Raw genomic sequence first — 15,702 nt, 5'->3', positions numbered from 1 at the left:
TTTTCCTTACTCAGTGCTGTGTCCTGTCATAAAACAGACTGTTTGTTTCCTAGGCACCCTTAGCCAAGTAAGAAAGAGTTCATCCAGAATCCACCCAGAAAAAAATAAAATCAAACAAAAGCCAGCAAAAACTTAGAATACCTGGCTACTTTTGTTTAATGCTGATTTGAAGCTGAACAGTACTGGTGAAATGCTTCACCTATTTCCAAGAAATTCCGCCTGAATTTTCGCTTTAATTACCCACCATCTGAATCACAGTTGGAAAGAGTGTGGGAGGTGCTGCTAGGAAGCCTCTTGGCATTGCAGCCAGCTTCTGCAGTGTGGGAAGAACGCATTTGTTAGCAAACTTCTTCCTGTAGATGTCCAACAGCCCTCCTCTGCCTGAGCTCACCCTCTCAGCTCAGGCCAAGGGTCTTTTGGGGCCGCACTGATCACACCGTGGGACAAGCAGGCTGGGTTATATCATGGGCTTAGCTTGGTCACTGATCCATCTGCCGCTATGACAGCACTAGAAGAAGTCACTCAAACATTTAAACGGTGGTTTGGGCACTGTGAGGATCTTGGGTGGGAATGGGGACGCAGATTCTCGAGGGTGACTCAAGCTGGGAGGAAAATTATTCACAAACGTGTGAAAGATTTTGTTTCACTGAATCTGCCCACTTGCTGTTGTCAGTTAGAAAAATTCAGACGTACAAGCAGAAACACTCTTCCTGGAGATACCTAAATGCATCATGCTCAAAATGAAGGGTGCATTAGAGGTGCCATGTATTCGCCTTGCTTTTACTCACAGATAACGTCTGCCAGTAATTCTGTTTCATGCTATGAAGCTTGTAGCTCTGATTATACCCGGTACAACAGCTCTATATAACCACTTGGAGTTTCAGTCTTCAAAACACTAAAACAAACTGAGGCCGTTATGCTTCATTCCTCAGCTTTTCCACTGGAAAGCTGAAATGACAGCTTTTCTCCCACCTTGTTACTGTGCAGACCCCTGCCATCACCCAAAGGTCTTCTAGGGCTTCTCCTGACACCTTTACTGCATCTATATGCAATATTTTATGCCATATGATTCTGATCTGACATGATATCCCTGTAATTATATATAGCTGTTGGTTGTCCTTTTAAAAAATGGCTGTGATCTTCATTTATTTTCTTTCTCCTTGTCTTCTAAATAAAGTAAAATCATGAGACCATAACATCTGCTTTTGCCTGTTTCACTCCAACAAGACAATGTTGAAATTAAAGCATTAAAGGCAGGAGGATTTATTTTGACCTCATCTTCTCCTTAGGGGGAATTGAAGAAAACCAGACTGACTGGGAACTTCAGCCCTCACCTCATGCCGCTGTTCACTGCATCCCTTCCTAGCAGGGTAGAAGGTTTCTTCAGAAGTTTTCTCAGGGATTAGCATCAGCTACCTGCATAAAAGCAGTGAGTGAATAAGCTGTGACAGGAACAGAGTCATGTCCCGCTATGCTGTCCTCTACCTAGACTGCAAATATTTGTCAGAAGAGCCAGGCTATTTTTAACTGTCTTCAGAGCATCCAGCAGCATGGAAATAAACTCCAAGAATGAGAAAGCGTCAGCTTGACTTTCCTGGGTAGCGGGAAATAAGTCACGACTCGGTTTTACTCTTACACCTGTGATAAACATGGCAATATTTTTTATAATCTTCTTTATTTCAGTGAGGAGCTCTGCACAAGTGTCAATAAAAATAAATATATATATATAAATCATGGAGCTAATGTCTTTGAGCAGATGTGCATGGTAGGAAAGAAGGAAGAATCTGGGACAGAAAGTAAAGAGGCAACAAACAATTAATGCACTTGGCTTTCTAATAGCATTTCTGGATTCCTAGCACATGGCTTTGCCCGTCTCATTTTAATTTGGTTCTGTGCCTAAATTTTTAATGCTGATATGGCCTTCCAAGCACTACACTGAATTCCACTCACAACAGCCCCATGCTAAAGTGATATGTAACCCAGATCTGAGTTCAGATAGATGTACCCCAAGATCTTAATTTCATTGAAGCAGTAAATGGTGATTTTGAAAATAACATTTCTGTGCCCCATTTAGCACCAGCAATGCAGGAAAATCATTTCTAGAGTGTTCTTTTGTATCTGCAGATCTAACTATAGGTCTGTAGATGTATGGTTTGTAACTCTAGATTTTGAGTCTCCATTTAAAAATATAGTCACATCCTCCATCCTGCAGACTTTTCTAGTTACAAAATTTATGGTTCTCCCTTTGAGAACTTCTAGGATTTGTTTTCTTACTTTTTAATGATGCTGCTAGGGTGGGACTGGTCAAGTGTCTTCACTCCTTGCTGACCCAGAACTTCCACCTATGAGGAAAATGTTATTGGTATCTACAGCTGGGAGAGGGGGCAAGGAAACCCACTGGAGTATTGCTTGTACACCCAGAATGCCCTAAAATACAATCTTAACACCAAAACTGTCAGGTAGAAAGGTGGAAGACTCTCCGTGAATTGCCGGTGTTTCCATAAAAAAAAAAAAAAAAAAAAAAGAAATCTATTTATTTATTTATTTATTTTGCAGGGGACTGGACTTGATGGTATAGAAGGCCCCTTCTGGCTCTCTGTTGTGTGCCAAGGAAGTATGTGACACGGAGGAAGGATCTATAAATTAGATTCTCCAAATTTTCCATAACGTGCTGCTGGTCCCTATTTATCGTACCAGTACAAGTACTGGATTTCTCTTCAGAATACAAACCAGTTTGGAAGGAAAATACTGTAATAATTTGCACTTCATTCATTCTCATCCTCTGCTTTTTGTATCAGACACCTTTTTAATGAGAATTCTGTGATAATGAAATTTTGCTTGGGGAAAATTGATTTTGCTATTAAAAAGTTACTCTAAAGTAACTAGGATTTGAAACAGTAATAGGTGTGAAAGACCAAAGGAGAAAATAAAATGTATTTGAACATAATCATATTATGATTTTCTATTAGAACTTAAATTATGTGTTGAATACAGCAGCTTTGAAAGAAGTACTTCCCAATCCTCACCCTGAAAAGCACCGGTGTCTCGGAGCATGGTATTTAATGAACTACCTTAACGGCGAGGAACTTCTGTACTCGTAAGCTGACACCTAAAATCTAGGACACAACGTCTTCCCAGTATTAATTTAAAATGAATGCTAATAAAACTCTAGAGGACACAAATCACGTCTGGGAAGAGCCACATATGCCTGAGGGCAAACAGGGCTCGTGCTGCAGTTCCTGAAACCCACACGGTCCAAAGGTGAGGTGGAAGGCCAGGCTGTGCACAGCACCCGGGGTGCACGGGCTCACAGGGAGGGAAGTGGGAATTAGGCAGACTCACACAGGCCCATGCAGGAGCCAGAAATTGATTTGTTTTGGTTTGTTTTCAGAAATTCCCCTCCTTTGCTTTGGAGGTTGTTTCTTGGTCAGCTCATGGGAGCAGCCACTGCATTGTCCGTGATGTAGCTGGAGGAGTGTAAATGCCATGAGACCGACATTGCCTGTTCCTTTTTTTTTTTTTTTTCCTTTTTAAAAAAGAAAGATTCATGGACTGACTATTTGCTTGCCTCACCCCATTAACTCCCTAACTGCCCAGCAAACCAGGAAGAGAATAACATCACTTACTCTTGCTGATGTTAACAGGAAAAATGTATTGTTGGCAAATAATAAATACTTCACATTTACGAGTCTGTTTTTGTACATAGATTAATGGGTCGTGGGTGGAAATTATGCATTTATAATGCACCTTTCACCAAGGACATCAAAATGTTTTAAGGGAATGGATCTTTAGTGACCCCACTGGGGTGTGCTAAGAAGGAAAGGGATGTCCTTTTCTTGCTAAATGCTTTATTTGGATGAGTGTTTTTTTTGTTTTTTTCTTTTTGTTTTTTTCTGCTGTTCAGATTCCATTCAACAAGCTGAAGAAATATACGAAGTGCAAAGCCACTACCTTTAAAATCCTTGCCATTTGGTGCAAGAGTGAGTCCTTAGCTCTTTTGCTCCCACCCTCAAATGGAAGGTGCATCTCAGCCAGCATCTTAATTCAGAACAGCAGTAGGCTTCTGAAGCACATGCCCTGATTGTCACAGAGGGCACAACCTGGCCTCCTTTCAGAGGAAACTGAACAGGAAAATGGGCTTGGGGCACTCCCATAATGTGTTAACCTTTCCCAGGCTGGCAACGATCAGCTAAGAGAGGGTCCCAGGGTCCTTACACACCGAGTGTCCATAATCAGGCAGTTTCCTGCTGCCCACTGCCTCCCTCTGAAGGACAGTCAACTGAATCCTCCCCACATACACCCTAAATACAGCCACCATGAAAAGAAAACCCTCTCTAACTATGGTCACAATAAATACAGTCACATATTTCAGCTCCCCCCCAAGTCAGCCTGGTCATTTTGATTTAGTCTTTCTGAGGTTTATTCGTCTATCCCACACACAGGCACATACATTGGTTCTGGAAATCGATGCTTTAAACTGGAAAGATGTCATTTATCTAGACAGCATTGCAGCGTATTCCTTGTAAAGATTCCAATAGATTTGTAAGCTCCAGAGTTTATTGGTATAGATGGCCACATAACTGAAGTATTATCTTAGCAGAAACTGCTTCAGGTACATAGATGGATTTCTGTGCAATGAAATTGTATGATCAATCATAGGATTCAGCTGCAGAAAGCAAAGCCTTGTTGATGTATCTCTGCCATTAGAAAGACATTTTAAACAGTTGCTTTCTATCTTGACTGTCGTGAGTCTGGAAATCCTGATGCAAGCGCTTTCCTAGTCCAGCCAGATGACGGCTGATGAAGACTTACTCTGATGAGGACACCATTTTCTGAGGTGGGGTAGGGCTCCCTATGCAAACGTGCACGACACAGAAAAGTTTATTTTCTGCTAGAAAGAGTTATTCAGGCAGCCGTCACTTGTGGGTAAGAGAGTTAGGCCCAGAAATTGGTCCAAAGGAAATAATGTGCTTACGTTTGAGTTCATTCATCATGTTTCAGCTACCCTGGTAGATACTGGTGCTCGGCACTCAGTTCCAGCTTTGGGAACAGTTAGATGACAGAGGTCATAATAACCCACTCTGACTCGTGGGATGACAGCATGTCCTTATCTGCTTGCAGAGGGTGGGCTTGGTCCCGCTACTCTTAACCTTGTTATCTTTCCATCTCTTGTAGATGTCAATCTAAACAGCCCCGGTAAGGCAGAATCTCACAAGCAACCATGCTTTGAGTCAGAGAAATATGAAAAGTGTCAGGACTCAGTACTTGAATTGTTCCCCACTTCCTCAGGCCAGAATTTCCACACAAAACATAAAGACCTGTGAAACAAGGGGGACATGGTGGATTTTGGTAATGCAGCACCTACCTGATAACTCAATAATAAAAAATATGGTAAAAAGAGATTTGTTTTGATGACGTGTGCATAATAGTCAGAATAGGGGTAATCTAAAAGAGAATACCCTGTCCTCTAGTGCTAATATCCCAGGAGATTAAAAAAATAAATAAATAAAAAACTGCTCATCCTTTTAAGTGGCTGGCACCTGATTTTTATAGGGCCAGAGCCCATAAAAGTTCTCCCAGGGATGAGGCAGACATACTTAAATCAATCAAACAGAACATTTCCTCATCCCTTTCCCTGACCCTATAGGAGTACCTTTATGGTCTAATATATTTTTGACTAGGCTGACTTTTATAAAAGTGCTCTGGCAGAAGTGGTTATAAACGTGTATCATCTGCTCTTTATAATACATTAGATCATTAAAATAATTGTCTTAATTTGATTGTTAAAGTGATTAATAGGGCAAGTGTTAAAGGAAATTAATACTCCAAATTGAAGCATAACTGCAGCGGAAAAATAACTCCACTGAATTGATGTGGTAACAAGGTAGACGCTTGTGTTTAATGAACCTTGGGAAGTTATACATATAATGGCAGGTGGAAGACAGCATGAAGACCGTTCCTCTGCAAAATGTGCCTGGGATGGCTCTGTGACCTGACCCCGCAGCCCTCTGTGCAGCCCAAACCCTTGCCCAAGCATGACCAGGCCAGGGGCTCTGAGGAAATTGGCCAGTGTGATATTAAGGATAAAGAGACATAGATGAAATTTAGCAAGTCTTTTTACGCTGTCCCCTGCAGCATTTGTATCTTGAAGCTAGGGAAGGATGAGACCCATGTACAGGCTATCATGTGGGTCAAAAGTGTGCTGGCTCACCAGGCTCAGAGGATAAAGTAGAATGACTGATGTCTGGGAATCCATATTAAGGCCCACGTCACCCAACACTTCCACCAGAGATCTGGATGATGGCACAGAACATATATCCGCAGCAAAGATGAGGATGATGCAAGACCAGGGGGGATGACACAAGAAGAGGGATGTGGCTGACGTGACTAATGGCAGAACATCAGCCCGAAGGGACTATCCTATAGCATCACTCCTCAACAAACCGGAGGCTGCAGCAGGTTGTTTATAAAACTTTTACTAATTACAGAAGATTTCCATGCTTCATCTATCACCTTTCTTTTACACAGGATCTACTATTGCTTTCAAATGTCATATCCAATGCAAGAGCCTATATTGCAATTAAGAAATACACAATCTCCCAGGCATCTGCTAATAGACTGCATTTAATTCTTGCCTCTCATTTCTGGCTTTTAGACCACCTTTGGAAAGAAAGAAAGTAAAATAGAGAGTCAACTTGAAAAGCAATTCTTTCCTAGCAAAGCAGCCTCTTCCTTTAATTCAAGATCTAACGTATTCACCCAGTAAATTCTGTTCCTTTTCACAGGCTAAGAATAGCGGTGACTTTACACTCAGCATGCTATTTGATCCATGTAAAATGATGAAATATTAAATGTATACTCTTTAAAAATTCCCCCCAGATAACCGGTTGCCAATCAGTTTCTTCAGCAAACCCATGACAGCGACGGAGACGAGTTCCTCGCAGAAACTATTCTTTCACATATGTTGGAATTTGGAAGGATGCCACAGCCTCTTGCATTGAGTAACTGAGTTATACAGTGTGTATTGTAATATCAAGCCATATATAGTAACACCAAAGAATGTCAAACAGCCATTTATTACTGAGATAATAGAAATCAGGGCTGTTTTCTCCCTGTGTGTGATACTCATTTACTGCTCTCTCCTCCACTGTCATTACACTCACACCTCCCTTTCCAGCTAAGCAATCATTCATATTAAGGCTTATTATGCGCTATCTCTATTTGGAAATAGTTTATATTCAAGCTTAGAAATTAAGGGATCTATTCAGCCATTGATGTAACGGGCCTTGGAAAAGTCTCTTTAAAAGGCAAAAGCAAAACTGCAGCATGGAGGGAACTGTAGCAAAGGAAGAGGCTGGATTTCCTGGCTTAAAATGAAGAGATGAGAATCACCATGCCCTAAGAGAGCCTGTGCAGGCTGGTGCGATGCCCACCTGCCAGGGAACAGAGCTCAGCCATGCGGAGCAGGGAGCCCAGCAGCTCTGGGGGCAGCTTTAGGCAGCAGCTGGCTGCAAGGGATGGTGCTAGCTCAGAGAGGGGTCAGCACGCAGCAGGATCCTGGGCTTTGCAGAGACGGGTATGTGAGAGCAAAGGAAAGACCCGGTGGGCTAGATGACACTCTTGTCTGTCCCACTCTGCTTTCTGCTTTGTCCAGAAGGACAGAGAAGTAGTTTTCTGTGCCACCGACTGATGGCTGGGGGAATTTCTCCTGGCAAAGCTCAGTCCCCGTGCCCTGACCTGCGAAGGAGGGAGCAGTGGCATCGCTAACCCTGATGGCCAGAGTACGAAACCACCTGAGTCTGCCAGCTCTGAGAGATTCACGTGTGAAAATAAATAGTTCTTTGATTCTGGGTGAAATTGGCCATTTTCTTTTTGCCTTTTTCAAACCCTTAAAAGACAGAGCTTTCCCCCTTGGCGATGCTGTGAATTCCTACTGAAAAGTCACTTCACATTTTTTGCAGCAGAACCAACTTTTACATGGCAGTAGCAGTTTTGCACTCATGTGAACTCCAGCATTTGTGTCTGTGGGGAGAAAAGTCATTGCTGGAATGAAAATCGTTTCACATTTTCTGCCTTCAAAGAGATTTTTTTTTTCTCCTCCCTTACCTGTTCTGCTGCTCTGATAGCGCTTCCCACATGTCATCATTTGTGCAATCTAGAAATGGTTGTTCTGTTCATTCCAGCACTGGTAGATCAGAGGGGGAGAAGAGGAAGGCTTAATACCTGTTCTTGCTTAATTTTCAGGAGCTATGGAAATGAACAGACAAATGCTTGTGATTGAAGGACCATTGAATATTACCATAAGCAGTAAATTCTTTGGAAAGTGGGTATGAATACTGATCACACTGCAGCTGCAAGAGGTAAAGTTTCTGGAATAGAAATGAAAGGCTGGAGTTTTACGCAGTTTGCTTTCAATTCCATTTACAGTTATTTCTTGTTTTTATATCCTGTTTTATTGAAATCCATTTTTTACTTTAATGTTTTTGACTTGAGGATAGGTTTTTGCCTTGAGAGCATGAATGAAATGCCACACTGTAAAGTGCCAGTTAAAATTATCAATGCAAATACTGCAGCGATGGTTTTATGAGTCCCTTGGCATTTTTTCCCCTAAGTGTTTCTGGGTTAAGAGTATTTATTTTGCTTAGTTCAAACAGAAACTCATGCCTCATAATTTGATTAGCGTGTCAAAAGGTAGTTACTGTTTTTGCACCTGTCTCGGTGCTGTTCTGCTGTTTACTTGCTCCTTGGATATTCTTTCATTACATATTCTCAAGGAATTTTGTGATGGATTAATCAGTCTTAGAGATTAAAGGTTAGGTTTTGCTTGACCCCGGATAAGATGAATGTAGGCAAATGCACGTATTTCTTCAAGGCACGCAGACCATGATGCTTACTGGGTTTACCTGCCGTGAAAGTAAGTTTTACATTTAGCTGAGGAAGTTTTTAATGTCTCTTCCATTCTCTGTCTGCTGAACCTGCCAGTGATGGGCACATAGAGCTGAGCAGTGGGAGAAGAATGGGGGGAAAAATACTACTACTACTACTACTAATAATAATAATAATAATAATAACAATAATAAAACACAAAAAACCCTAAGGATTTTAGGCTAGGTCCTCCAAAGCCATTGAGCAGACCTCACAACGTAATGGTGAGATCCAGCACTGGAAACCTCCAGCGTTGTTTGCCACAAACCTTCCTGGAGCTTGATGGGGACTACATGCTTCAGGCATCACAGAGAAGCCTGCAGAGGATTCGGAAGGATTTCCTTTCTTTTGTATCAAGGAAGGGGCTCCTTTGTTGTACAGGGGACTGGAAGAAGTGGCAGAAAGGGCCCTAGAATGGGGTTAAGATCTGTGATAATAAACTGAAAGGTACACCTATAACAACTGGAAGAAGTCAGGAGAGATTTCTTGAAAAGAACTGAAAAATCTTAAGATCAATAGACCATTTACTTCAGAATGCATCTTTGCATGTTTCAGATATAATTCCCTGTGGCTTATGATATGGCTGCAGTGCTTCATTACTATTCTACTCCAAATAGATTTAATAGAGTGCAGAAAGTACACTTTTCTTGTAAACCATCTTGCTATCTAAGGATTAAGAGGGCAGAACAAAAGGGGCACGGAAATAAACACTGGATTAATTTAATATTTTGAGAAATTGCTCTGTACGGGTAAGTCTTAACAGTGTGTACCAGGGTTTTGCAGCCCTTGGCAAATGGAGCAGAAAATGTTACACAGCTCATAGCCTACAAACACTCGTGAACCCTACAGCAGTTGAGGATTTTATAACTCAGCTTGGACAAGCCCATCTGAACAAGTATATTGGATTCTATAGGGGGAAAAAAATAAAAATGAGAGTTAGAGAAAAGCAGCAAACCATGGGCAAGAACGAAAGATGGCAAAAAGACAGAGAATGGGTCTTTTTGCTATTTATTCTTGTAAGGTCCCAGCTAGACATCTAGATCCCCTTGCTGTAAGCTTCATGTACACACAGGCAGAGGATGAGTGAGGTCAGGATTACAGCGTTCACAGGACCTCTCCCCAGTTGCTCAGACCAGTACCTGGCTGGAACGTGCACTGGGAGAAAGAGGGCAGTGCGGGGCGGTGGTGGCAGGAAAGGGGACCAGAAAACAGCACTGAACTCTTCACTCTCTAAATACTTCCGTACGGGCCCTATAGAAAAATTCAATACACTGAAGGAAGGTATTGCTTGTTTAACAGCACGTGTAAATAAAACAGAGCTGTTCTTGGCCAAAATTCAAAGTGCAGGCAAGAAGCACAGTCTGTTTCCTCTTCTTCTTTCTTTTTTTTTTTCCCCTCTTACCTTTCAGTGCAGATATTACTGTAATTATGTGCTCTGGGCAGGCAGAACTGGCTCCAGCAAACCCCCAGGAGCGGTCACTAAATGTGTGTTAGTTCCTGTGGAACATTCAGATGAAAACTGACGTTTTTAATTGCCATCTCTTTTTCTTTTTGCAAACATTTTTGGCCTTTTCACTGAAAAATTCCTATGATCAAATCAAAACAAAGCCGATTTTGACTAACAAAAATAAACATAAGTTTATATGTGGCAGGGACAAAGGTCATCTCCCTCTTGGATGGATCTAACTGCCCGTCAGGGTTTGCTGGCCGACCTCCAGCGCTCCAGCCGCTCTCGCTCCCTGGTTTTCATTCATGCCTCTGGTAGTTTGTTTCTCTTGATGTATTTCCAGGCTCTCTGGCTCACTGGGGTTTCCCGAGGATGACTGCATGCTCCTCCCGCAGTGTGCTGCAAGATGCTTTCCAGCATCTCAGCTACCCTTAGGTAGGCAGCCACAACCTTTATTCCAGGTACTGGTTCCAGCAGCGAGCTGGCCAGCCCGCGGTGCTCTGATGAAATCTGCTTCTTATCAACACTGCATAAACCAAGAGCAAGGCCTCGGGAAGGAAGATGCCAGCTAATATCCCTCGCTGGGTGCTGCAGCATCTCCATTAGCTAAAGCGAGGCCAAGTGCTCCTCCTTGTGACTGAGACAGATGGTTCCAGCGATGAGGAGCTGCAGGGCCGGCAGGTCACCGTGCATGGCTGACAGGCACCTCATTGTCCCCAGAGCCAGGCTCAGACGGGTGACCTGCTGCACTTAATCCAGACCCTTTCAGGACTACCTTGGGTGCTGCCAGCCCGCCCACGAGGCACGCTGCTTGTCCCTGTTACTGCACATGAGGGTTTGGGGTTTGCCTTGAACATCCTGCTGTGTTAGTGAGAGCACTGTGTGTGTGTGTGTGTGCTCACTGTCTGCTCACCTGCATCCCTGGCATCATCTTTTTCTTGTAGGCAACCCTGTAAAGCACTTCACAGAGCAGCTACATTAAACAGATTGCAATCTATATTTATTTTTTTTCCTCCTTAAAGGATTGCTTCTGGGGCAAAAGAGAAGGGCAGTAAAATATTATCTCCTGAACAAGCTCAGCTTGCCAGCTTGTGGCAGCTTTCTAAATGCTTGCCTGTGGTAAGGAATGATTGTAAAAGATGAGAGACTGGTGGCTGGATGTGTTTTTGTGAAAGTTTTATACAGCAAGAACTTCATTTTTCAAAAGCTATTTCATTACATTCAGAGTGGTTGAAGACCAGAGAGGAAGCAACAGCAGAAACGTGATAAATGACAGCAGCTAGACACTGGGTGGACGGGAGAAATGGGTTCGCTACAGTCTGTAGCAGCCTGACCTCCTGACTCCTCTGACGTTGACCTTGCAATGAGAACATCTGGCTGCGTGCCCTATTGGAAGTATGTCCCCTGCTCTACCAATTTAATTCTGGTTGTCTTCAGCATCTATGCTTTACATGGAGCCACTTCCATCATACTCTTCAACTGCAATCAGGCCATGCAGAGGAAAAGAAACAGCATTGCCCTGATAGTCCTAATTCACAAAAAAAAAGAAAAATAATTATTAAGTGGTCTAAGAGTAGCAGCTGTGATGTGCGAACATCAAAGGCAGCAAAGCCTCCTTTCTTCCTCTCTAACTAGCTGCTCTGAGATGCGGCAGGCGCTGGCTGGGGGCTACAGCAGGGTGACAGTAACTGAGCCACGGAGCTCGGGTGAGTGAGCGAGCTCTCCGTTAATTAGGCAGCTCCCCAGGGACCGTGGATTCCTAGGTGCTGGAAATGCACAGATTTCCTTTGCGCAGACCCTGAAGAAGCATTTCTTTTCCCTCCAAACACAAAGAGAGAAGGGAGAAAAATGCTGACCTCAAAAAAAAAATTGAGCGTTAAAAGATTCCCTGGCACGGATGATAAAGAGTGGAAGCAACACAGGGACAGGCTTCCAGTTTGGCTTCGGAGGATAGCATAAACACTGTGGATGAGACAGTCTCTGTAAGTGCCCCGTCTCTGAGAAGCAGTAAATTACAACTTTGAGTAACAATTACCCTTGATTATAAGCAAGGGTGCCTAGTGAGCCCTGACAAGCTCAGGGCTGAAAACCTACCCTCCTTAGTTCTGCTCCCTGCTCCAGCAGGGCAGTGCAGTTTCCAACTGAAACAAAGGCTGCGAGTGTTTTAATCTTGATTACGCTGCTGAGCCGCGGTGCAGCCCCAAGGGAGTCCCCGAAAGGTCTCGCTCTATCCTACCCATCTGCAAAACCGAGATAAACGAGGGGTGTCCTGAGCCTTCATTAATACTGGCAGGAGTACTTTGAAGTGCCCGGTGCACCGTGCTGCAGAGCGCCTGGCACTAAAGCCCTTTGTGGCCCCAGATGCCAGGAGCAGCCCCCTGGCTGCCCAGCCCCTTGGTGGGGACACCCTGGTGGCTGCTGCTGGGGCTCGATCCCTGCCTTTGACATTCGTTCTGCACCTTTGCTACACAACCGGAGCTCATTCTGCAGAAAGGTGCCTAATCGTTTTTGATGCCTCCGGCTTTTGTTGCTCTTGGACACTCAGCTGGGAAATGGGATTTAAATGTGCAAAAGCGAGTGCTGCAGCCTCGGCACCAAGGAGCCCCCGGTGATGGGAACAAGCCCAATAGCAAAGAAAACAGATAAATCCACCAAGCCAGCTGCTGGGGCTGCAGTCATTTGCACCTGGCTGCCGTGCCCCTGAGCAGTATCTCTTGCACAGAGCTGAAAGGCAGCCAGATGGGTAAAGGGCCAAAGCACCAAGGAGTCGGGAGACGCTGGCATGTAGCAGACAATAACAATAAAATCCCGGTTCCCAGGTGTGTGATGAAAAACAGAAAGGGAATAAAAGTGATTAGCAGGACTGCAAATTCTAATGGTAGCTTAGGCTGGGATGTTAAACAGACTCTGGGCTTCCAGAGGCCTGTATGAAGTAGGTGCAGACACAGCTTACAAACCCATCTGAAATCCCTGTGGGATCAGAATTTGGCTGCATGTTGGGATGGCTCCTGGATTACCTGCAGTGCAAGGCTTTGCCCTGGCTCTTTGAGTGGCAGCAATCTCTCTATTTTTATTTTTCTGACAAGGAAATGAAACTTGGAGGTTTAAGAGTATCTCTGTGTTGTTTTAGCTAGAAAAACCTACATTAAATTAGTTGTACTGGGTTTTTATGGACTGGGCTCCTGTGCGATGAACAGGAGCGAGTCTCGCTTGGAGTGAGCTGGTTTGTTGCATATAGCAAAATGGTAAATTGCGAAGGGAAAAAGCGTAATTCACATGGGAGTATTCAGTCAGTAGCCGGAGTAGCCCAATTAATCAGCAAATGATGTATTTACTTTATTGCCCTGGTGGAAAGGGAACACAAGCAGAGGTTTAGAGCAAGAACAACTTGTCTCTAGTTTTTCTAAAGCCCGAATAATTGTACTCCACAGAAATTGTGCTGCTTTCCTTTGCAGGAAATTTCTCAGGCATCTCTCAAAAAGAGCCACGGCAAGTCTCTTCTACTCATCAGAACAATTTGCCTTCCTAAAAGAGGGCAAATATGGAAGGAGAGCTCATCAGTCACAATGCTGCGCTGAGGCTGTTAATTCCATGCATGTCCTTATCCCAGCCACCCTGTGCTGCTGCGGAGGGCTCTGCTGTCCCTGGGCTTCAGGTGCCACCACTGTGCCTAAGGTGCTGTCCCTGCCTGGCTCAGGGAAAGCAGCCTAAGCTCAGGGTGCCAGTCCCATGCTGCTGGAGCCGTTCTGCCCGCTCCTGATGAAAGCGCAGCTCTGGAGATATTCTTGAGTGTTTTTTAATGCAGTGCAAAATGAAGAGAGCTGAAGTTAAACAAAGCAATTATTTCCAAACTTGAGCTTTCACAATAGCGACAAATTGTAATCACACCCTTTGAAACCTGCAATTACAAGCAGTTCCCACTAACCCTTTGCCCTCCTATGTTGTTATAGATGGAAAATGAGCCACGAGGCATTAGCCATTACTTCTCTTTTGTTTCTTGATACTCAGCAGAACTTCCCTGAACTTGCCGGGAGCATTATTTTTCTACTCCCCAGAGTGTTTGGAGACCCTTGAAAAGCCTAGGTAAGATGCCCCTGGCTGAGATGTCTCAGCACTCCCCTGGTTAAAATGGGTACTCCAGGAAAAGAAAACAAGGAGTAGATGGCACTACCCTTTTCACAAAGCCAGTTCTGGAAACTCATGCCTGTCCCGGTGTTCATGCATTATTTCAAAAATTCATGTAAAATGGGGTGGGCTTGTGAAAATGCCAAGGCCAAATCATGGCATAGAAATAGTCCTCGTCTGGGCTTAACACGGTGCAAACACAACAGGAAAGGGAAAAGGTGGTTTGACCACAGCCTGTAAGTGCTGGAGCAGAAGATCTCACATACGAGAAACCTATGTAGTTTAATAGATGGAGGCACAAGAATTTTCAAGTGTAAGAGTAATTAAGCAGTAGTAACTCATCAAGGGATGTGGTCCCTGTCTCCTGGAGTATGCCCATCAGGGCTAGATGTCTTTCCAAGACAAAACAGCCATTTCCTTCAGAAAGCAGGTGATATTTGAGCCAAGCACCCGTGTCTTGTGCCCACCTCTAATGCAAGAAGTAGGCTGAAGTCCCCTGCTGCTCCCTGCAAGGATCCCTCTGAGCAGTGGTTCTCCAGCAGTGCAATAGCAAAGGGCCAGCAGGACTGAACCTGCTCACGTTATTGCTTTTGTGTTTGGACTCGTTATACACAGACTGCTTTGGGAAGGGCTGGACAAAGAGCTGCAGCTCCTTGGCTTGTACAATAACCATGTGTTTCCCCTTAAGATTTTTGTCTGCCCGAAACCTGATGATAGAGCCCATATGGGCTCCTGATCTACAGCTGGCTCCTGGAGAGCTGCTGATTGCTTTTGGCGAGGGGACACAGCATTTGCATGCAGACCACCTGAATGCTTTATGTGCTGAGGACGGGGACAGGTCATTCTGCAGGGGAGGACCAAAAAGGTCACCTTTGAGCACCAACGTCAGCATCATATTCAGTAACTCGGGGTCTGCACAAATCCCTGTCAATCGATTTGCTCAAAGAAAGAGCAAAGGGCTTGTTTCACTTTGCTTTTCCTTAGCAGCCTTCACTGGGCAATGGTACCAGGCCATGGGACAGCAGCTACTGAAACACTGAAGCGAAAGCCTCTGTCCAGCTGCGTGGCACCTGGCAGCACCACTTGGAGCTCGGCACTCTTCAGAAGTGAGTTACTGCAGCACTGGGATTTGTTAGTGGCTGCCAACAAAGATGTAAATACAGAGAATGGAAATCTTATATTATGTGGTGAGCCCCGGCTAGCCT

The sequence above is a fragment of the Cygnus atratus genome, chromosome 22, assembly GCF_013377495.2.
Source record: "Cygnus atratus isolate AKBS03 ecotype Queensland, Australia chromosome 22, CAtr_DNAZoo_HiC_assembly, whole genome shotgun sequence".
Taxonomy (NCBI): domain Eukaryota; kingdom Metazoa; phylum Chordata; class Aves; order Anseriformes; family Anatidae; genus Cygnus; species Cygnus atratus.
This window is presented reverse-complemented; position numbering follows the sequence as displayed.